The sequence below is a fragment of the Peromyscus eremicus genome, chromosome 1 (genome assembly GCF_949786415.1).
Source record: "Peromyscus eremicus chromosome 1, PerEre_H2_v1, whole genome shotgun sequence".
In the NCBI taxonomy this organism is placed as follows: domain Eukaryota; kingdom Metazoa; phylum Chordata; class Mammalia; order Rodentia; family Cricetidae; genus Peromyscus; species Peromyscus eremicus.
The window spans coordinates 179,050,929-179,074,928 of NC_081416.1; the positions used below are offsets into that span (position 1 = coordinate 179,050,929).

Below are 24,000 nucleotides of genomic sequence, written 5' to 3' on the forward strand. Positions count from 1 at the left end.
CCCAACGTCTATTTAGGGTGTTATTTTAAATTCACAGTCAGTCTTTGGGTGCGGTTTATCTATGTGTGTGATTTTTTTAAAATTTGCAACTTTTTTATAATAAAGTTTAAAATAAAAAAAAACTATTTGAAAAATTAGAAATAAATCTAATGTTTCTTTTTTTCTTTTACCTAGTTTATTCTGGCTCACCAGCCTTCCCACTGCTCTGCTGGGATCCCCATGACAAGGCCCCCTTCCTCTCTCAATCCTGTGTCTCCCCAAGCCTGCCTGGGACACCCTGCTGCCATTTGCTTCTCTTCCCCAGTGAAGAGCACTCAAGCTCAAGGGGGGCTTTGAACTCCCCCCTCCCCGACTCTTATTTCATCCTCTTTACAGACCAAGACTGAATCCTGGCCCCATGGAAAACCTATTTCTTTCATGTCTTGACTCTCCCCTACCCCTCTGCTTTCTCTTCATGCAGGAACCTTAGCATAAGTGGATACTGGCCAAAGACACCTGAGTCGCCCACAGATACTACTAGCCTGACTCTGAGCTAGGACCAAGGGAAGCTAAAGAGAAAAGCCAAGTGATGTGGGCTAGTAATGAACCTGCCCTTCCCATGCTGGGCAGAGAAGGATACTGGCTATTCTCCCACTTTTGAAGAGTTGTTCATAAACACAGAGGCATGAAATAGTCTTCTGTATGGAGAATAAGTTCAACTTACGACCTGGAATATGTACAACCACAGGTCAGTGGCATTGCCATTGTGGTATGTATGGTAATGCTGATGCCAATCTTTGAATATTTTATAAGACTTTACTTCTATGTCACTTCAAAATTAGAAGAGTGGGCATGTAAATTAGCATAATGTAAAAAAAAGATAGAATTTATTAGGTATTTTATCCCAAATGGGGAGTGGGGTGGATTTTTTTTTTTGTCCACGAAGAGACCATGGGTGAGCATTCTGATGAATAGGGACACACACATTAGAGGCTAAATGTGTCTGGGACTGTGTGTGATGAGAGAAATCACGTGACTTTCCAGTCTTTGGTCTCATGTTCCCACATCCCCACCAGAGGAAAGATAAGCTCCACCCCGTCTCCTCCTACCCCATTTCTACTTACTTACTTTGTGCCCTCATCATGGCGCACCTACATTCAGCCCACTAACTCATTCTACCTACCTCATTTAAAGGGGGCTGGAATTGAGAACTTTAAAGTCAGGAACCGAGGAGGTTACTCTTGTCATCTCTCAGGGACAGCATGGTGTGCAGTCTCTCCTCTCTTCTCGTTTGCTCCAGTCTCCTGCCTCTTTCTGCAGACCGGCATTCTCTACTTCAGTGTGTTCATGGAGTCCAGTGCTGTCCCAGTCCCGGGCCTCACCTCACCTCTCAGGTTAAGTGCCCTAACCCCAACAGGGCCATTAGCCTGCGTCCCTTCACCCCGAGTCTGACTTTGGAAATGCGCGCTGTGGCCTGCTTTCTTCTAGTAGTGGGTCTCCCACTCACATATGCTGAAGGGTCAGCTTAGGACAAAGGCGGTAATCTTCGTTGTGGGACGACTTAAGAAGTGGATGACTCCCTAGGGCATAGGCATTGTAACTGGGTCTCTAGGAGCTAGACTCTGGTCCTACCTCTCTAAGCTTAAGTGGCCAGTCTGGTCCAATCAAAAATAAGAAAGGAGTATATATGGGACAATGGGATTTGGGGGGTGAGGGGGCAGTAATCTTACATGGGAAAATGAGCAAGGAATGAATGACCTCTACCCTCTGGTCTAGTGGCTCTTTCAGGTCATCTCTATAACATCCGGGGCTTCTAACCGATATAAGCTTAGCACTTACCACACTCCAGCCAAATCTCCTTATTGTTGTCCATTCTTGAGGGGTTTCCCCAAAGTTCAGAAAGAGAGGAAATAATAGCTAAGTGTTCAAGTTTCATGATCAGCACTCAAAGACACAAAATGTCTTCTAGACCAGCGTGACATGTTTGACCTGAATGGCCAGCTGATCTTATTTATTTTAGGGGAGAGGGGCATGGGAATTTAAGTCACAATGCATGGCTAATCCAACCATCTACAGGCAAGAGATCTTCTCTAATCAGACCTAGCCTGAATGGAGATGGTGGAGAATAGGGGCAATAAATGAGGAGTCTGGTCTTCTGATCGCCATAGCAACCAGCATCACAATGACCAGGTGGCCGCACTAGGCTGTCTTAAAGGCCAGTGCTATCTTCTACCCCTTTTGTTCTGATTTCATACTCACCCATCAACCTCCTCATTATGCTTTCATTTCCCATGTAGGTTTGCCTACAGGGAGAGAATTTGCTGATCACACACTTTCCTATAGTTGGGTCCCTGCTATTTCCTCTCCCACCATGAATTTCTGAACTGGATTTGAGGGAACAGGAGCATTTTTTTTTTCAGTTCCCATGTCACTATAGTTTTAAGTAAAGTCCCTGAGCTTTGAAAATGTGGGTCTACGCACACAAATCCTTCAGTAAAGGAAGATCTCTAGCTCTTTGCAGGCTTGAACACCCTCCTGGATCCCTGGGGCCTTCATGTGGGCCAGGAAAACACCAACCCAGCTCCAGGGGCCCCGCTCTGCGTGTTAGCCCCTCCCCAGGCAGCGCTCCCCTGCAAGCATAGCCAGCTATTTTGCTAAGCACATTTCCTTACTTTCCAGGTAAAAGGAGTTCTCATTCAGTAGGGATTATATCACTCACTTCTGGAGTGCCAGAGTCTGGCATGATTCTGTCCCAAATAGGCTGAGTATCAACACTTGCGGATGGATTGAACAAATGCACAACCTTTGGATAGTCTGCTCACTTCTCCTCATCATGTGATTCATCATGTCTGGTCTGAATCAGTCAGCAAACTAGTAAAAAAGGGAGCAAGTTCTGTAAGGTCTCCCTTCTTGGCACCACTCCGACATGCCCCCTTCTCGTCTTCCAGCGGTGGGACTCTAAGCCAAGCATCTCTCACCCGAACTCAAGGTGTTCTCCCCGAACCAAGTATGGCTACTCTGCCCTCGGCAACTTGCAACCAGATGATCCCTACAAGTGTTCATGTGATCTTCACGTCACTCCTGTGGTTCAGACGCCTCAGTGGCTTCCCACTGCATTTCTGGTTAAGCCCAAATACTTACCACTGATTTTGAAGGCCTCGTAATGAAGCCCTCCCACTTACCTTTTCTTACCTTTTGGTCAGTTATCGTCTCTTCTCTTGCTCCAGACATCCTGGGTTTTCAGCTCCTCTCTGCATCCCTCAGGAACATCTTTGACCCCTCTGATCAGTCTATTCTCCCCGTGAAACATACCATTTATAATCTTCAGAGCTCATTAAGGTTCCTGAGTATCTTAGGGAGGCCCCATCTGGCCTCTTCCTGATTAAGTTAATTTCTCTGTACAAATGTGTACTTTCAAGGGCATAAACTATACAATCATGTTTTATACATTTTTAATTCCCCCATTAATACTCCATGAAAATACTTCCTTTCCTAGTTGAGATGGTGTACCTAGTACATGGCACAAAGAATACTCTAGGGTGGTGGCAGGTAAATAGAATTTCTCCTGCTTCTTAAATCACCCAGCAAAAGGCAAACAGGAAGCCTGAAGGAGTGTCTGAGCGTCAGGGAGGAAAGAAGAGACTGGAAAGGAGGGAGTAAGGCTAAGAGGGGAAATTCTAGCAATTTCATGACCCACCAGACAGGTATGTGTGTTCCCAGAGAGTACAAATGGTGTTCTTATGGTTGTGTGGCATATATGTACATCAGGAAAATGTCAGTGTGAGGTAGGGTGTGGTCCTCTGAGGTGTGAGTATAACTCACCTGGACCAGCCACTTAGCTGTTGGAGGACCTAGTTAGTCTTCCTCTTGCCAGTTGTCTCAAGAAGGACAGAAGATCAAGAAGGCCGAGCTGTGGAAGAAAAAGAGATCATGAAGCACTGAATTTATTTTACAATTAGTGTTCTTTGGGTGGGAAGCAACCCCACAACAGCTTCACCTTTTCTTTTCCTACAAAGGCAGACATCAAATGAGTTCAGGACTCCACCCAGAATGAAAGGTCACGGGCAATCAATTCTTCCCAAGACACATGTTGTGCCCTGGACTTTAAGTATAGCCTTTTCCTATGTCAAGGGCACTGAAGAAATTTCTGAGGTATCTTGGTATCTTCAAGGGGATTCTGGATTAAGGTATTAATTCGAGAGCCTAATTGGTTACTAATTAGCTGTGTGACATTCCCAGCCTCTAAGTGCAAGGAAACATGTTGCAGGTGAAAATGAGAGGAAAACTAATGGTCAAGGAGAGATTTAAAATCTCCGAGTAACAGTATTGGGAGAACTCACCCATAGTTTGACAGCCAAAATAGCCTTCTAGTCACTCTAGTCTTCTGGGTGTTGCCAGTGACTCCTCCCCCCTCCCCCCTTACACCCCCCCCAACACCCCCCCCCCAACAACCTCTTCCTTCTTTCTCACTGCGTCTGACTCCACCCTTTATCCTTCTGGTACCTATGTATGAAAAGAGTGTCCGCAGTCACCTATGTGGATATAAGATGGAGGCACTGCGACCTCTGCCGTACCCAGGATGAAACCTGTTAAGGTCCCCCAGTCCTTAGCCTACCAAGATGACACAGGGCTCTGCAGCTGTTACTTATGAAAAGACAGCCTCTCCCTCAGACCTGCTGCCTACAGGTGACATATGCACAGCCAGGGAGGGTGGGTGAGGCTGTGAGGGCTACGTCATCTGGAACGACACCTGCAAAGCGAAAACCAGATGCCCCCTAGTGGTCAGCAAAGATGGAGCCAGAGGGAGTGGGGCGCTGCCGTCAGTACCAGAGAGCCCCGCCTTCTGGCCCGCCTCCTGCAGCAAGCCCAGATGTGAATGACATCTGCAGAGTGAACATCAGGCGCCCCCTTGTGACCAACATAGATGGCGCCAGGGTGGGCGGACTTCTGTAGCCCAGTCACTCAAGAGAAAGCCCCTCCCTTAGACCCGCCCCCTGCAGCCCACCCAGCCGTCATTCAAGATGGCTCATGCGCCCTAAATGCGCCATCAAAATTGGTGCCATTCTGGTCCTTCCCTCCGGCCTTCCCCTAGTGGCCACTCTAGCTGTTACTCTAGGTGACAGCTGCGCAAATAACGTTAGCCAACCCCCAACCATGACACATAAAGATGGCGCCCAAGTGGGCAGGACTCTGTAGTCCGGGTCATAGCTCCGCCCTCTGGCCCTCCTTCTGCGGCAAACCAAGCTGTCACTCAAAATGGCTACTGCACCATTAACGTCAGCAAAGATGGCGTCAAGGTGGGCGGAGCTCCTTTGTCATTCCAGGCCGCAGGAGGCCACGCCCCTCGGACTTGCTTCTTGGAGCAAGCCAGTCCAGCTGTCATTCAAGATGACACGGGGCACTTCAGACACACCCCCATAGCCAACATTGGTTGCACTAAGGGTGGGCGGGGATATGTTGTCCCGTCACTCAGGATGATAACCCCTCCCTGCGGCTTGCCCTTGCAGCCAGATTAGGTGGCGTGCAAGATGGCGCCCGCGACATAAATGTCAGCTGCTCCCTTGTGGCCGGTAAAGATGGCGCCCAGGTGAACGGGGCTCAGTGGTCGGTCACGCAGGACCCTCTCCCTCTGGTCCAGCTGTCCCTCAAGATGACACCTTCACACATTCCATCTATGGCAAACAGATGACGCCAACTCGTGTGGCCCAATCAATCATGACAAGAAAGCTCCTCCCTTAGATCCACCCCCCCCCCCAGCTAGCCCCTCTGTCATTCAAGATGGCGCCTGAGGTGGCCAGTAAAGATGGCGCCGGACTGGGCGGGGCTCTGTGGGTACTCAGGACCAGAGAGGCCCTCCCCCTGGCCCGCCTCTTGCCGCAAGCAAGCCCAGCTGTCACTCAAGAGGACACCCGCAGAGAGCGTCACACGCCACATCAATCAAGACGAGAGCCCCTCCCTCAGGCCCACCCCCTGCAGCCAGATAGGCTGTCATTCAAGATGGTGCCCGCATCTTATCAGCGCTCCCTCTTCGTAACTCCTCCCAGCCTGCAAGATGGCGTCAGGGTAGGCGGGGCTCTGTGGTGACCAGAAAGCCCCTCCCTCTAGCCCGCCTCTTTGCACCAAGCCCGCCCAGCTGTCATTCAAGATACCAGCTGACAACATCGAAGCCCTGCCCTTGGCCAACAAAATGGCGCCAGAGTGGGCGGGGCTGCGAGGCCCCATCACTCAGGATAATAGCCCCGCCCCCAAAGCCCGCCCCCTGCCGCCAGCTGGGCTGTCATTCAAGATGGCGCCCACACGGTTACGTGTCTGCGGCTGTGTCTGTCACTCAGGACGGTGGTCCCTCCCTCATGCCTGCCCACTGGACATGTAACCCCTACAGCGCTCCTCATGGATGGAGCCAGATACATCCCAGGGTCAAAAGGCACATCAGACGGGGACAACTGGAGGCGCCGCAACCAAATCCGAGCCACGGAAAAATGGCCATCCTTCAGATCCAAGGCCGCGAGGTGGCAGCATTGGCGCGGCAACCTAGTGACCGTGCCAGCTCCAACCGATGCCCGGGGGATCTAGGCCACTGAGCCAGTCAGACAAGACAATAATTGGGGTGCATCTTTGCTGAAATATAGACATAGCACCCCAAACACTTAAATAACTTTGGCCTTTTGGTCTCTTTCGCTAGCCAGCTAAAGCCGCGCATGCGCGGCACATCGGCTACCCATTCAAGATGGCGCCGGGTGGGCCGGGCCTGTTGCCTCCGCCTCTGCCCATCACTCTGCCTTAGCCCCGCCCCCACCACAGGGAGCCAATCAGGATAAGCCTGCACAGCAAACCTCTCTCCACCCTCCAAGATGGCGCCAAACTGGGTGGAGCCCAAAAGTATCGCCCAGCCTCCGCTCTGGCCCCGCCCCCTTGCTGCCCTTAGCCCCGCCCGCCGCCACTGCGGCAAAACAAGACCCACCCCCAAGGACAGTGCCGCGCGTAGCGGTAGATGGTTGGATTGCGGAGACCCTGCTAGCCATGCGCCCTGGCGATCGGGTTAACCGCATAGCCCCTAGACTCTTCTGAGCAAGGAAAACGAAACCACAGAAGAGGTGACTCAGAGACGCCACTCTGATGTCCACTTGGGTGGTCTTATGACAGGACTCGGGCATCGTCTGCCGCGCAGACGAAACAGGGAGCCTAGATTCTGTCGGGATTCTGGGTGGTTCGCCCCTAAAACCCTAAGGTCCTAAGATCCCAGGACTCCGAGGCTCCGAGGCCTCGATACATGGAGTACCCCTCAGGTCTTAGCCCCAGAAATTATATCCCTGCGGCAACACGGCCGCTCGTGGCGAACCACCTTTCCGAAGGCGCAGTTTTTGCAGCCTTGTCAATCACCCATGGGGAACTGTGACATGTTTTCTGCCGCTCCTGGCCCGCAGCAACGCACCCTGAACACTGTCTGAACTCTGCAGACGGGTATCCAAGAGGGTGCATGCCACTGGGCAGGCAGGTAGCTGGCTGACTTACCTCCGGAGCACCGCACTCCGTTCACACACCCCGACCGAGGTCGGCAGTCTAGTGCGCCCACACTGAACCGGGCGCCCAGCGGCGCCACCAGCCCAGGGTGGACATCTCTCTGCTTCTCCTCCAATGCTCGTCCTCCTGCGACTCCTGACTCCCCAGCGTCTGCAGCAAGGGCTGCGGGACACCTCCTTGTCAGGGTCCTCTGCAGAGGCGGAGCTTCTTCTCTGACCAATCCGAGACCCTGTCACCCGCCTCGGTCCCTCGCCACGCCTCCCACTCCCTGCCAATCAGACTGCGGTTGCCAAGGCAACAGCTTGGCGCCAAGGCAGGGAGTTGACGTCAACGGAGTCCGTGGTAGGGGCCCCGAAGCAGGGTCTGGAAAAGGGGGATGGGATGTGGGTGTGAAGGGATGCAGCCCCCCCCAAAGAAATCGAGGTGAAACAGAAATACCTACTAATGATGCCCCAATGCAAAACCTGAGAAGATAAAGGGGGAAAAAGGACAAGCATATATTTGTCTAAAAACGGGAAAAAGGAAAAAAAAAAGCCGTGAAAAATCGAGGCAAAAACATACGTTGAGGTCTAACCACGAACGATAAAGGTGGAAGAAAGGAGTTTTCTGCCTGCAACACCCAAGCACTAAGCTAATTTCCTTAATAAACGAAGAGATATTGGAAACCATCAAGGGACAGACAAAGGCAAACCAAAAAAAAAAAAAAAAAAAAAAGGGGGGGCCAAAGAGACCGCAAGTCACAGGACAATACAAATGGCTGGAAGAATCATGACTTGACTCGGCATAGCGAAACGCCAACCTGAGATTCCGGGTGAAGGCGGTTTATAGCAGTGCGCTGAATCGCATGCTGTCACCACCGTTGCACGAATCCACTGCGTAGACTAGCAAGAAATTGCGAGGGGAGTGAGTGCGTAGATTACCAAGCCTGCTCCTGATAGAAATTTCGTCACCAGGAGAAATAACGGGGTATCGCTGCCATAAAGGACCAAGATCGTAATAGATTCAAGGAAATAAAACGCGTTGCTGAAGTTTGTAGAAACGGAACGGTAAGTGTGGTTTTCTCTTTTTTCCTCTCATTTGTTTCTTTGTTAAAAATAAATAGAAATGTGGGCGAAGATTCTGGAACGATGTGCAAGAAAATTTTTACTGGTTACCTCTAGGAAAAGGAATGGGGGAGGGGAGGCAGATTACAGAAAGATGATTTTGGCTTTATTCTCCGTGCCCATGAATTTCCTTGGCAGATAAACGGTATTTTTTCCCTGGCAGTAAAATCGATGAATTATTAAAAGTTTGTTAATGTACTATTGATGGAACCATTTCACTGCCAAGGAATTTAAGTAAAGGAAATACGTACAGGTGTGTGAAAGACTAATTTTGGGGGTATTTACGGAGAGTCCTTTCTTATGACTAAAAATGTACTTTGCAGAACAGAATTAAATTCCAGTAAATCCACACAATTGTATTTTTGTGTGGCCACTAAAATTTCAGGTTATATATTTTTATTAGGCACATAAAATGCAGTATTTTCATTTTAAAGGGAGAGAAAAAAAAACATGCAAGACCGTGGTCCATAGATTAAAAACCGTTTTACCTAAGAGTACAGCAAATCTGATACCTCAGATTCAATTTTATATTCAATTTTATATTTGTACTTAAAGAGTTATTCATGGTTGCTTGCTAGATAGAGATGTGGGGGGGGGTATGGATAGGGTACGCAGTTTTATTTTATTTTTTTTTGGGGGGGGGGGAGGCTACGTAGTTTTAAATCCCCGAACCTTAGAAAGGTTTTCTCATCTCACGGAGCCTTATAAGCATAACATATGAATGAGAATACTGTCCTTCCTATGCAAGCGCATGCAGTGAAGGTGAATGCCATACTATGCTTAGGTCTTTGAATCTGACTATTCATTCTGCTCACCAGGAGAGCTGTTAAACTATGTCCATGCTCAGGACTCCACAGAGCTTGGTTTTGGAGCCCCCCAGGGAATCCTAATGTCTTGTTAAAGTTTTTTTGGGTAGGGGTGTATTTTAACATATTCAAAGGACTGCATCCCCTCTATATGAAAAACCAGTTTATCTCTGGGTCATGGGTCATCAGTTCTCTGAGAATTCAGTATGCTGTAAGAGCTTCCACAGAGATAGGACCCCCTTTCCTCAGTATTCCCCAAGCTCACTGTCTCTCCATACTGCTGTCAATCTCTTTTCACCAACTCCACAGCCTCACCACACGTCTTTGGCTAACATATATGACATGAAGACTTCCTTTTGACGTCCCTGAAATTGCGTGACAATTTTACCAATTCTCTTCATGCTTAATCATTCAACAGCTGAAATGGAACAGTAACAACAGCCTTCGCTATTGTGTCTTATTTGGGGCAACACTGCATGGTCCTCTGTATCCATATCCGTGGCCTATTCCCCTATCAGAGCCCACTTTTCCTTTACGCAACCTCCAAATGCTGAATGTTCTCTCCTCAGAACATGGCCACCATTCTTACACAATCTCTCCCTAGGTAGCCACCTATTTCCTAACCTAATCACAAGGTTTAAATGCCTAGTCATCCACCATTAGATCCCCAGTTTTAATCCTACGCCACAAAACTCTCCACACAGTCCCAATCCCATATATTCAACAATCCACATGAAAGCCAGATGCTTCATTCCTGTATTTAACAGGCAACTCAAAAGCACTTAAAAAAAAAAAAAAAAAAAAAAAAAAAAAAAAAAAACATGTTAGGGGCTAGGGATCGATGTAGTTCATTTGCCACAGTGCTTGCCTAGCGTGCATGAGACATTGAATTCAATCCCCAATATCAAACGCCATATTTGTTTCTCTCTTTCCTCATCTCTAAAAACAGGGTCAGTTGTTGTAGGCAAAAATCCCAAAATCTTTTATTTCTTATTTCAGGATATCCCACTGACTATATCCAAAACACACCCCAAATTTGTCCCATAGAGTCCCACCCAGTTTTCCTACTAAGTTTCTTTTATTCCAAATTCTTCCTTCTGACACTCCCCACATGGCACTGGATTGATTTTGGAAGGCCCATAGAAGGATCATTCAAGCAAATGAAAGGTCCTTCCTTTCCCCCAAGTTCGAGTTACCTTCTGACCCCATATTAACCACCGCCAGCAAAATGCGAAGAGCTGTGGTACCTTTGGGTCTTGAAACAGTGTCAGATATTGGTACTATAAAACCCAATGATCTTTTCCTTAGGAGTCCTGGCTTAAGGAAAACTGCCCTTAAGAAAATTAATAGACATCTAATATTCTAATAAGGATTAGGTTTTAGGACATCTTTTGACTTTTGTATTTTTGTATTTCTACTGGCAGGGATGTCTCACACACACACTTTACGTTTGTATATCAGGAAGACACTCATGTGTCAGGTCTGTTCCATTGGCCCATTTGTCTACCTCTGTGTATTAACACACCATATTCATTAATACCGATTTATGGTGCCTTGACTTCTGAAGGGGCCGCTCCACTCTTTGGTTTTCTAAATGCTCCTGAATGTTCCTCACCTTGTTGCTTCCAAATGAATTTTCAAATGGGCTTGTCGAGTTTGATGAAATTGCCTCCTGAGATTTGTATTCATGTTTTATTAAGGCTGGAGAGTAATTTAGATAAGGCAGCAAATGTCATGCTATCAAATGCCTTCATCTCTGACCACGGTCTGTGCTGTTGTTTTTTCAGATCCTACAGATATGAACAAGATAATGTAATAGGTATTTTTTTTTCCTTTAAAGGTCCTATTTGCCTTCAGAGGTGTTTTCTTATTCATTATTGTGGGTCATTTCTACTTGGTTATTTTGTAAAAAAAATAATTTCAGATTTGTAAAAATTGTCAAGATAACACAAAGATACCTATTGCAATTTTGCCTGGATGAGAACATCGTAACAGAACCTTGGCACAGGACACTGTCAAAAAGAAATCAATACTAGCAGAAAACTTAAGAATACAGACTGCGTTTGGATTTTATCCATCTTTCCATTAATGTCTGTATCACAAACAAGACTCCCAACACAACACACACACACACACACACAAACAGGACCCTACAATACTACATACATATACATACACACACACACACACACACACACACACACACACACACACACATACACACAGGACCCTACAATACTACACACATATACATACACACACACACACACACACACACACAGGACCCTACCATACTACACACATATACATACATACACACACACACACAAACAGGACCCCACAATACCACACACACAGGATCCCACAATACCACACACACAGGATCCCACAATACCACACACACACACACACACACACACACACACACACACACACAATGCCAAACACCCCCCACACACAAACAGGACCCCAAACACCCACTCATACACACACACACACACACACACACACACACACGATGCCAAACACCCCCACACACACAAACAGGACCCCAAACACCCACCCATACACACACACACACACACACACACACACACACACACACGACGCCAACACCCCCCCCACACACACACAAACAGGACCCCAAACACCCACCCATACACACACACACACACACACACACACACACACACACACACACGATGCCAACACCCCCCCCACACACACACACAAACAGGACCCCAAACACCCACCCATACACACACACACACACACACACACACACACACACACACACACACACTCTTATATTCAGGCCCTCAGAGTTTCTTAGCATTCCTTATTTTTCATAAACTTGGCTGTTTTGGGGTATGTACAAAGGGAAATATTGTATAGAACATTTCTCAATTTGGGTTTATATGATGTTTTTCTCATGAGCTGCCCTGGGTTATACATTTTTTGAAGGGAAGATTGGCTGCTGCTGGCCGTGTGTTGGTGTGTGAGCCGGTGAACTGGCTGGCGGCTTTTCTGCTGTTGTTGTTACCTGATTATCTTTCTCTAGATTTCTCAAGGATTTTTAAAATGCTAACATCGTCACTAATCACTGGCTTTTTTGTTTGTTTGTTTGAAACTTTTATTAACCATTGTATCTCTGTGGTGAGACAAAATAACTCTGATCCCAGGCTTGAGAAAAAGGACAGTCCTATCTTTGCCGTCGAGTACAAATGTCCACTGTGGACATTTGGGCAGAGCCCCTTTTATTGGAGGATATAAAGATCCTAGCTTAAAAAAAATTATACCATTCATGAGTTTAATTTTATGGCTTTTCTGTATTTGTTGCAATTTGATGATTTCCTATCTACGAAAGATGTGAATCACAGCAGTTTCTGAGGTTAAAATGTGTTTACATTCCTAAGCCCTACTTAACCGTGCCTATGAGGGTCTGGTTTATACACACGTGCAGCTGGATATCATTTTTGCGTCTCAGTTCACACTTTTTTTTATTATTATTATACTGTCCTTGTCTGGCTTTGGTATCAAAGTTATACAAGCCTTATAAAATACTTCAGATTACAGTTTATAATCTCTTTTCCAATGAGATTATGTTTCTTATTGATACAGTTCTTGGGTTTTTTTTTTCTTCACGTCTTTGTTTTTTCTAAAAGTGGCTTTTAATTCTGCCGACTGCATTCTTTCTTCATCATTTAATTTGCTCTTGATTTCTTTCCTAGTTATTTGAGCCCCCTTTCCTAGCTTCTTGAGTTGCATATTTATCTCATTTATTTTTATTCTCTCTTAATTTTTAACATATGCATCGAAGGCTATAAATTCTCCTCCAAGTGCCACTTGAACCGGATTCCACATACCTCATCGTGGTTCAGATCTGCACTTTGTTTCCATTAGTGGCGTAAAGGAATGCGTTTACGATTCTGAATTCTATGTAAAAAAGAAATGTCTCTTGAATGTAGATTTTTGAAAAGCCACTGCATTGCAGTCAAATAGAACTAGTCTGTGCGATTTATCATTTCTTACGGCTTCCTTTAGTTTAAGGTATGGTTGATTTGAATTGTTTGAGGTGTTAGAAACAGTAATTCTCTAATTGCTAGGCATGGCATTAATTTCTATTTATGCTCACAAGACCAAGCTTCTTAACTGTGTTTACATTGCCACTAATTTTTGTTCTTTTCTGTCTGCGTTATCTAGCCATTCTAAATAGCTCCAATTATAAACCGATACACCAATGCTTTCATCCATCACTTCTTGTAGTTTTTTTTTGCTTTAGGTATTTCAAAGTCACATTGTTAGGTGTGAACAAGTCCAGAGTCCTTCCCTTAAGTGACACAAGGAAGCGGATCTGTTTACACTTGCAATCACTGGCGTAATTTTTCAATACGCCTTTTCTTTTCCATTTTCTCCTTTCCAGCTTTTCTGTTGAGTTGGTTGAATTTTTCTTACTAGCCTTTGTTTCCTTTGTTTATTTATTCCATTCAATTTCTGTTAATTCTTTAAATTCTTAATTTATACACAAACATTTTAAAAAAAATACTCAGTGTACTGAAGCAAAGATTCTGGCACACCTTAGCAATGCATTGAATTTCTCATTTTTACCTTAACTGTTGTTAAACCTTTTTGTTTGTTCGTTCGGTCAATTAGGTTTGGCTTTTCGCTTTGTTTTGAGACAGGGTCTCACTGTGTAGCCTTGGCCGTACTGGAACTCACTTATATAGACCAGGCTGGCCTTGAACTCACATCAATCTGCTACTCTCTACCTCCTGAGCACTGGGATTAAAAGCATGCACCACGGCACCCAGTTAGTTATATCCTTCAACCCCCAGCCACTCCCAAATCCATTTTATAGTGGAAAAGATTAGTCATCTAGACTGACGTATTGCCAAGCCATTCATTCTGAAGTCTCCCTCCTTCCTTCCAGGTTCATTTCCCCAATCATTGCAACACCTTTAACAGACATTTTTGAGTAACAGCATAGCCAGGTAAGGGGTTTAAATATGCTGCTTCTATGTTTTCTCTTTGTCCTGACAATATTATTGCTTTGTCATCTAACACTGAAGACGAGACCTTCCCGTCAGGCATAATGTCTCTAAGGATACAGGTTTTCCTCCGCAGCCTTTAGAACAGGAATACACTTGGAATATCAGTGATCAGTTGGGGTGGGAGGTAGGGGTCTTCTACTCTGCAGAATTCTTAGCCAATATGTACTTAATTAAACAGCCCTTTACTGCCATTTTGTTGCCTTTTAAAATTCTGGGTTTCTAGATTTAGGGTTTTTGTTTTTGGTTTTTTTTTTTTTATTTGTGTGGTTATCTGGCCTGCGTGTATGTATTTGCATCATACGAGGAAGCCAGAAAAGGATGTTATATTCTCCCTCAAACTGGAGTTACAGATGATTGTGAGCCTCCATGTGAGTGCTGGGATCTGAACCTGTGTTCTCTGCAAGAGCAGCAAGTGCCCTTAACCTTGGGTCATCTTTCTAGCCCCTATTTTCAACATTCTTGAAAAAATACAGTATCCATAAAATGTTCATCTACGAGATATATAAAACATTCTAGTCAGAAACTTTAAAACTGAAAAAAAAATGTATCCATTGTCATTAAATATCTCTATCATTAACATATCTTAAATGTTATTATAAAATGTCTCTATCACTCCAAATTTACACTAGAATAGACTTTAGCTCTGAGTATGAATCCCCAAATTCATGGGATCACATCAGCCAACCCGATTTCCATTTAGGCTGGGGAGACGGCTCAGCTGGTAGAGCGCTGGCGCTGCAAATGTGAAGACTTGAGTTTGATCCCCAGCAGCGACATAATAAAAAGCTGGTCGCAGGACCCATGTAGAATCCCAGTGCTGGGGAGACGGACAGAACAATCCCTTGGGCTTTGCTGCCAGCAAGTGTAGCCTATTTGGTGAGCTTCAGTGAGAGGCCTTGTCTCAAAATACAAACCGGAGAATGACTAAGGGAGACAACAGACAATGACCCCCTAGTCTCCACCTACACACACACACACACATACACACACATACACACACGTACCCGCGAACGTGTGTACATGCAAACACACACACGCACACAGTGTTGTCTTCATTGCTTACAGCAGTTGTTGCTTCCGAGTGTACAGTGACATCTGCCTGAGGCAGTAGGACCTGTGACATCGTAACAGTCAGAAGGCTCCAGCAGATGAGAATCCAGCTGTCTGCTATCAAGTCTGGCACTGAAGAGATTTGCAGAGATGTAGAGTGATGCTACCAGGTAAGCTTTTGTTCCAAAGAGCCTTTTTCAATCCAAGTGTTAACTTGTGATGGGTTTGTTACTATTATTTTAAATTAGTAGCTGTGCATTCAACATGGTTCGATGTTTTGTCTTTTAAGGTAGGTAAGCACTGGTAGGTAACAATTGCTTATATTTATGCCATGTGGTGGTATGTTTTGATATATACATACGAACTTCCATATTGTTTTCTACAATGGTTATCTTTATTTACATCTCTCTAACTTCTCTTCTCTCCACATCCGTGCCCATTCATTGGTTTCATAACAGCCATTCTAGAAGGTATGAGGTAACATCTCCTCGTGGCTTTAGCTTGCCTTTCTCCCATGATTATTAACACTGAGCATGCTTTCACGTACCTGATGGCGTCTTCAGATAAATGTCTGTTAGAGTTCTTCGTCACTGTCATTTTAAAGATTCCTGGGAGAGGGAAAGGAATGGACGATTATTGAACTATGAAGAGAAACGGAAATCACAGAATTTTCAGAAAAATGGATGGATTTGGAAAGCTAGTGACCAAAACGCACATACGTGTGTGTGTGTGTGTGTGTGTACAACATACATTAATTTTGTATATATATATACACATACACACATATACAGATAGAAGTGTGATTATACTATGATAAGCAAGGAGACCATGAACGGGTAATAGCAGGTGATAAGGAAGGGCAAAAGGCAGGTAAAGGACATTTGATTCATGAAGAAGGCTCTCAAGATAACGTTTTTCTAGTTTTTAATCTGTCATAGTTGTGTGTGTGTGTGTGTGTGTGTGTGTGTGTGTGCATGTGCGTGCATGTGCACGGTACATAAATATGTAAGTGACAGTGACAATGTAAAAAAGTAAAGCTCCAGGGCTTCATTGTGGTCTTCCTAACTGTATAAAAGCTCACTGGGATGGGTAGAGTTCGGGACTCGGCTCACGTTTGAGTGTCTCCCTTAAGCGTGCTGTGTGATGTCTTTGTCACTGAGTTAATTACAATAAAGTGATTTGATTTGATTTAAAAAAATTGTTTTTGTTATTGCTATTGACTTCCTTATGCGTTTAGGACACTAACTCCTTATCAGGTATATGGCTTACATGTATTTTCTCTTATTTTATACGTGGTCTTTGTACTATACATTTCTCTATTGTGTGGAAGCTCCCAATTGGTTTGCTAACCACCACCACCCTTTTTTTGTTTGTGAGTTAGGTACCAAACATTTTTTTTTAAATTGCCCAAAAGACAAGTCTTATTTGGAATTTAAATCTTTAGTCCATTTTTAGTTAATTTTTGCCTGTAATTTTTTGTGCTTGTAAAATTTTTTTCATTAAAATTTCAACGAATATATTGAGTCTTTAGGCCACATTGCATAGTGCTGATGTTTAAATAATAATTTTCAGATCTATGAACATGAGAAAATTTCCATTTGTTTCTATTCTCAGCTTTCTTTCATCAGTGTCTTCTAGAATTCATTGCATACATCTTTTACCTGCTTTAATTTATTCCTAAATACTCTTAAAAGATGGTGTTGTAAATGGAGCTGTCTTCCTTGGGTTTTTTGTTTTTTGTTTTTTTTTTTTTTGTTTTGTTTTTTTTTAGTGTGCATGCGTGCGTGCGTGCATGCACACTCAATTTCAAGAATGCCTTGGTATGTAAAGGTCAGATGACAACTTTTGGGAGTTGGCTCTCTCCTTCCACAATGTGGGGTCCACGGGATTGAACTAGGGTCGTAGATGGGCTTGGCAGCAAGCGCCTTGACCCACTGAGCCATCATGTTGGCTTGGCTTTCTTGATTTCTTTTGCAGATAGTCCATTGTTGATGTACAAGGTCCTGATTTCTCTATTTGATTTTGTACCCTACAAGTTTACTGAATTAATCTATTAATTCTGGCAGGCTATTTTTATGTTATCTTTAGAGTTTTCTATATGTAGAATCTTGTCAACCACAAACAGATCATCTTACTTTTTTCTATTCTAATCTCTATGCCTTTTATTTTTCCTAATGTAGTTGTTCTGGGTAGGAACATCAGGATCATATTGACAAGGATGCATTTTTGCCCTGCCAGGCATGAGTGGCCCACACCTTTAATCCCAACATATGGGGAGGGAGAGGCAGGAGGATCTCTGTGAGTTCGAGGCCAGCCTGGTCTATATTGTGAGCTCCAGGACAGTCCGAACTACTACAGAGACCTTGTCTTTAAAAAAAAAAAAAAAATTATCTTGATTCTTAGAGGAAAAACTTTCTGTATTTTGTTTTGTCATTGCTGTGCTACTGTGGGTTTGCCAAAAACAGGCTTTGTTGTGCTAAGGTGTGCCCCTTCTACACTTACTGCCCGGGTTTTTATTCTGAAAGGATGCTGAACTCGGCCAAATACTCTTTCTCCATCTACAGAGCTGTGAGCTGGTGCTCTTTGATTGGAGTAGTATGCCGCAGAGCTGACTTGTGACTGTTAAGCCACCCTGCCCTCCCCTTGAGCATGGTACATGATCTTTTAGTGAGCTAAATTTAATTTGCTGGTATTTTGTAGAAGATTTTTGCCCCTGTGTTCATCAGGAAGAGTGATTTTTTTTTTCTTTTAGTATCCTGGCCTGGATTTGGTGTCAGCATAATGCTGGCCTTGGGAAATGGGTGTGCAAGCATTCCTTTCTCTGCAATATCTTTGAATTTCTTTGAGATATGTGAATGTTGCTTGGTTGGATTTATAACTGAAGTCTTCATGTCCTAAGCTTTTCTCTTGGGAGGTATTCAATCTCCTTAAAATTATTTAGTTAGATATTCTAGTTCTTTTTTAAGATTCAGTTTAATAATATGTGAGTGTGTGTGTGTGCTTGTACAGCACATGTGAACATGAATGCCATGTCCAAGGAGGCCAGAAAAGTGATGGATCCCCTGCAGCTGGAGTTACAGACGACTGTGAGCTGCCCCTCATAGTTGCTTGGGTCCTTTAGACAAGCAGCAACCACTGAGCCATCTCTCCAGCACCAACATTTTAACTTCTAAATAAAACTACATAAATTAAAAAAAAAAAACTAAATACAAAAATCTCAAATTCAAAAATAAATCTAGGAGCTGAGAGACGGCTCAGCAGTTAAGAGCACTTGCTGCTCTTGCAGATGACCTGGGTTCAATTCCGAGCACCCACGTGATGACTCACAACCATGCCCCTCTGGTTCCAAGGGATCGATCCAATGACCTCTTCTGGACTCTTTGGGCACCAGGCATGCATGTGGTGTACATATATACATGCAGGTAAAACACTCATACATATTAAAGAAATTAAATAAAAAAAAATCTCATCTACCAAACATAGCTTAACAATGTGAATTATGTGAGCTATCTGTTTGTAGCTGGGGGTGTTGCTTAGTGAGGAGAGTAGTGGTCTAGCCTGCACAAAGCCCTGGGTCTGACCCCTAGCACTACACAAAGCTATATGTGTGTGCTAAAGCATGCTCATAAGCCCAGCAACTGGGAGATAGAGGCAGAAGATTCAGAAATTCATGGTCATCCTTAGCTACATAGTGAGTTTGAGTCCAGCTTGGGCTACACAAGACCCTGTCTCAAAGGGCAAAAAAATTAAATTAAAATTAAAAAAAGAAGATATCTGTTATTTAGCCTCATGCTCATGTGGCTGATTGGGAGTGATGGCTTCCTGCCCAGATTCCCTAGAGAGCATCATAGTACATATTGCTACCCTGGGAAAAAGATCAAAATTCAAAATACAATTTCCAATGAATGCAAATTACGCTCCCTCGATCCTAGAGTCAGAAACAAAATGTAAGTCAAGCCATCGTGAGTCAGGAACCATTGATGTCAGTAGGCAGAGTCCACATAAGGAGAAGTGGGTGTGGCTGGCCTCCAGTTAATATTTGGGCGCCTACTACCGATAAGGGCAAAAGCCAGGTCATGGGCATGGCTCCTTGTGAATGGAATTGAAAGGGTTCCCACGTGAATTCATTCATTTAATTAACTATGTCTTTAGAAGACACATCTAGTAGGTAAGCTGACAAATGACTTGTAAAGATGCTAAAGGCTTAGAAGGAGAAGGAGGGGGAGGGAGGAGGAGAAGAAAACGCAAGTGAGGGACGGTATGCTGCCGTGGCGGACACAGAGTAGCCAGAAAAAGCTCCTTGAGGAAGGCAAGCTAAGACTAAATTTTAAGAAGAGCCAGGTGTGGGAAGAGCAAGAACATTCCAGATGGATAAAATTACGCTGTACAAAACCATAAATGCTAGAAAAATAAATAAAAGAAAGAAGGAAGGAAAGGAAAGCAGGCAGGCAGACAAACCACCAGAATGTCTGAAGGACAATGTGGGGCATAAAACAGGACCGGGGAGATTGTATGGGGACGGCAGAGTGAACAACACAAAGACTTTACGTTTAATTCCAAATACAAAGGGCTGGGGAGATGGCTCGGTGGTTGAAGCATTTCCTGCGTAAGCATGGAAACCAGAGTTCGGGTGTGTATGGCAGCATACCTGTAATTCCAGCCTGGGGAAAAACAGGGACAGGGGTCATCGAAGCAAGCTGACTAGTGAGACTAGCCATGTCAGAGAGCTCTGAGTTTGCTTGAAAGGCCCTGCCTTAATAGATAACATGGAAGAGTGATGGAGGATGACTATAGATATCAGCCGAGGGCCTCCACATGTGCACATGCAAACACACACACATACATGCACACACACGGGCACATGTACTCCCCACACATATCCTCACACATGCACACACACATGAATATGGAAAAATAACAATGTAAAGAAAAAAAAAAAGAGCAAAAGCTATGAAAAATGTAATCCTAAAATCCTAAATAAGGTAAGGGGTGTCTGAATACTTTTAAATAAGGCCTGACACCATCCACTGTAAGATGATTCTGGCTGTTCCGTCTCCACAGAGCTAGGAGACCAGACATAGGAAAGAGAGGGGGAGGAAAGGCCAGCCACGAGGCAGTTGCTTAGAGAACACCAGACTCTGGGCACAGTTAACAGCGGAGACGGGAGAAGCACACAGTTTCAAGACTTTCTTTGAAGACTATATAAATAAATCTCGCTAATGATTTGTATATGTGTGGCAAAGAGAAGAGGCATCAGACATTAGCCCTGTGATTGCGTCTGGGGAGATTGGGTTGACAGGAGTTTTATTTAGTGGATATCTGAGATGCAGGGCTCGGGCGAGGCATGAGAGGAAGAGGTCTCTGGGATATGTAACGGCTGAGTTGCTTATTCTAAAGTAAGTGGAGACGTTAAGTGGGAACTCCGGAGGTCTCCGCCGCGGAGCTCTGGAAGTCCTCAGGACTAGCTGGCTCATTGCTTGAGTAGTCAGATTACAATAAACACTAATTTACAAAACAAATAAACAAGTTCTAGGGACTGTGTGTGTGTGTTTGTTGATACATAAATTCATGTGCAGATCCAAATTGTACCCCTTCAGTGATGAAAATCCAACCAAACTTTCTTTTTTTGTTGTTGTTGTTTTTTGTTTTTCAAGACAGAGTTTCTTTGTGTAGCCCTGGCTGTCCTGGGGCTCACTCTGTAGCCCGGGCTGGCTTCAAACTCACAGAGATCTACCTACCTTTGCCTCCTGAGTGCTGGGATTAAAGGTGTGCACCACCTCTACCCAGCCCAACCAAGCTTTCTTAAAGAAAAATTTAAATTTCATTTTTTTTTAACCTGCTCAAGGAGTTACACAATCTAAAGCTAAACATTCATGTTAAAGGTAACTAACTTTTCCACAAATGCTGCTGCTAAGTCCAAATATTAAAAGACTACTTCCCGGGGCTCATCAAGATGGCTACCCAGGCAAAGGCACTTACAGCCTTTGTTCCACCCTGTGACCCTCCTGGTGGAGAGAGAGAACTGATTCCTGCAAGCTCTCCTCTGACCTTCACATGCGTGCACTCACGCAGGCTCGCATGCATGCGTGCATGTGTGTGCGCACACACATACAAAACCACACAGAAGTATCATGAGATAGCAGGTAAAGAATTATTAACAGAAAGGAATCAGACCCCTTCAGGGCCCTGTCAGCCGTTTACAACTAGAGAGTTCAGAGAACCACAACTTCTGGTATACCACAGCTGTGACTCGCACCCAAGTCCCACGCACATCCTGAACACCGCCATCCTTTCTAACCATACTCACATGTCAGTGCTCTAGGACATGGCAAGAACTAGGAGTGTGGCTTCCACACCACAGTTTTAGCTCGTTGGGGCAAAAGAGAAAATGCATTCCTGCTTGGCTGCACCGCAGGACAGAGCTCAAGAGAATAGGGAAAAGACAACAGGAGACCAAAGTTAAACGTGGAACCATCACAAGGCCTCAGCAGAGGTTCGATCCCCAGGCCCCACCTGGTAGAAGGAGAGAACCAACTGCCATACTTGGTCCTCTGACCTCTACCCATGGGCTCCTCCCACAGTAAATAAATGAATGCAAAAGCAAGTAAAGCATGAGTCAGAAAGTATAAATATAGGTTTGGAACTTTTGATTTGAGAGTCTCTGCTTCAGTTCATTAAAGGGACTGTAACTGAGAAAGACATCCAATGTCACCCTTGGGCCTCCACATGTTTAAAACACACACATCAAACATGTATACACATACCAAAGGAGAGGGTGGGATCCCCTGGTGCTGGAGTTACAGGCAGTTATGAGCCGCCTGGGTGTTGAGTGGTAGCAACCAAACTCTGGTGCCCTGCAGGAGCAGTAAACACTCTTAACTGCTGAGCCATCTTTCCCCCCCAGTTAGGCACTTCGGACCTACAGTAAGAGGGGAACACTGCTCAATGAGGAACCCGGCAAATGGCTTTTAATCTTAAATGGATCTTCCTGAGTGAATGCCCTGGAGGATAGTAAAAATAATAGCTATCCCATTAAAATTTTACAGCGTGTAAGCCCCCCCCATCAGACTCTTTACACAAGTTGTATTTAATTACTGTAACGACCCTCTGAGATAACTGCCCTTTCCAGCCAGCTTTCACAGAAGAGAGGTGAGCCTTAAAAGGTTAGTGTCTTTTATTCTTGGGTTTTTTTTTTTCCCCCTCTCCAGGTTACAAGTTAGCAAGGATGGCAGGTCTCAGAATCAAACCCAAATCTGCCAGATGTCTGAACTCTTCAATAACCACTGGGTACATTTCTAGGCTATTAAATTTGAAAGCCATAATGAAATGTTATCATTCTGGAAAGGTAGATACTAAGAACTTGGCAATGTCAAAGGAGCGCTTTCATCAAAATGTGCTCCAAGCCCTTGTCATTTTATAGACAACTTTCTTCACCCTTCCGAGGAATAATTCTCATGCATTATACATTTTAACAGCAGCAAAAGAAGAGAGAGACATCTTAACAACGCAGCACGGGCATTTTAAACCCCAGGTATACCTTATTTTGAAGTAATGAAGCTAATATCGACAGCTGATAAGTGCCAAGAAAACCTCTAAGGACTTAATAGCTGTTAGCTTATCAGATCCCCATGACACCTGTCTACAGCAGGTACTATCAGTGAATCCTATTTTATGGAGGAGGACAGGTATAGAGAGGTTGGAGTAATGGGTTCAAAGTCACACGGACTCATTAAGTAATTGACCACCATTAAAACCCAGGTTGCAGGGCTGGAGGCATGGCTCAGTGGTTAAGAGCATTGGCTGTTCTTCCAGAAGACTGGGGTTCAAGTTCCAGCAGTCTCACAGCAGCTCAAAACCACCTGCCCCCAGCACTCAGTGTGCCTGCCTGCACACACACACACACACACACACACACACACACACACACTTTTAAAATAGTTCTTAAAAAAAGAAGGCACTGTATGTGCCACAAAGTCTGAAAATTTGCTATTTTGGTTTTCACAGAAAGAGTTGGCTGACCCTGTTCTTAGGATTAAATTTTAAAAACCCGTATTTAAGTGGTGGGGGAGTATTCAAAAACACACCCTCCCCCCCAAAGGGAAGAAAAGGCATGACTCGAAATGGTGACTTCAGAAGGAGCAGAAACTTCCTTCCAACTTTCAAGGAACAGATAATTCATCCGTTCCACAAAGCGTGCCAAGGCCTAGAAACCAGTGGAGTTCTTCCCAGTTCATTTTAATTAACTGGTTCACAGAGGTTTACAATCCCCAAGTGATTTTAATTGGAAGGAACTCAGCATAATGAAAATAACAACAGCGGACAGCTGTGCAATGGTCTGTCCTGCTGCCAGGTACTGTGCTTACACGGAGACTCCTAGCTAATCCCCTTGACGGTCAGGGAAGGTAGCATGCCATTGTTACCCGGTTTTGTGCCCGAAGCCCGGGCCTCAAAAGGTTAAGAAAATTGCCCAACAACCCCATCCGTTAGGAA

At 44.7% G+C, this 24,000-nt stretch overlaps 2 long non-coding RNA genes across 5 annotated transcripts in view; one reads left to right on the plus strand and one right to left on the minus strand.

Moving 5' to 3' along the window:
- LOC131926380 (uncharacterized) lies at nt 1-7,668 on the minus strand. 3 transcript variants are annotated; one of them, XR_009383485.1, is made up of 5 exons: nt 7,492-7,668; nt 2,699-3,889; nt 2,239-2,282; nt 1,819-1,853; nt 1-1,293 (listed from the first exon to the last, which is right to left on the minus strand). It is a non-coding gene; the product is annotated as an uncharacterized LOC131926380 (long non-coding RNA). The 3 variants fall into 3 exon arrangements; XR_009383483.1 differs by having other exon boundaries at nt 1-1,853; XR_009383482.1 differs by having other exon boundaries at nt 1,819-3,889.
- Nucleotides 7,669-8,193: 525 nt separating this feature from the next.
- LOC131926373 (uncharacterized) overlaps nt 8,194-24,000 on the plus strand; it is a 34,393-nt gene continuing 18,586 nt past the window's right edge. The window contains exons 1-3 of one of the 2 annotated variants that reach the window (XR_009383478.1): nt 8,194-8,546; nt 14,340-14,400; nt 15,526-15,680. This is a non-coding gene — a long non-coding RNA (uncharacterized LOC131926373). The remainder of the gene's footprint in view (nt 8,547-14,339; nt 14,401-15,525; nt 15,681-24,000) is intronic. The other variant, XR_009383479.1, reaches the window with a different exon arrangement.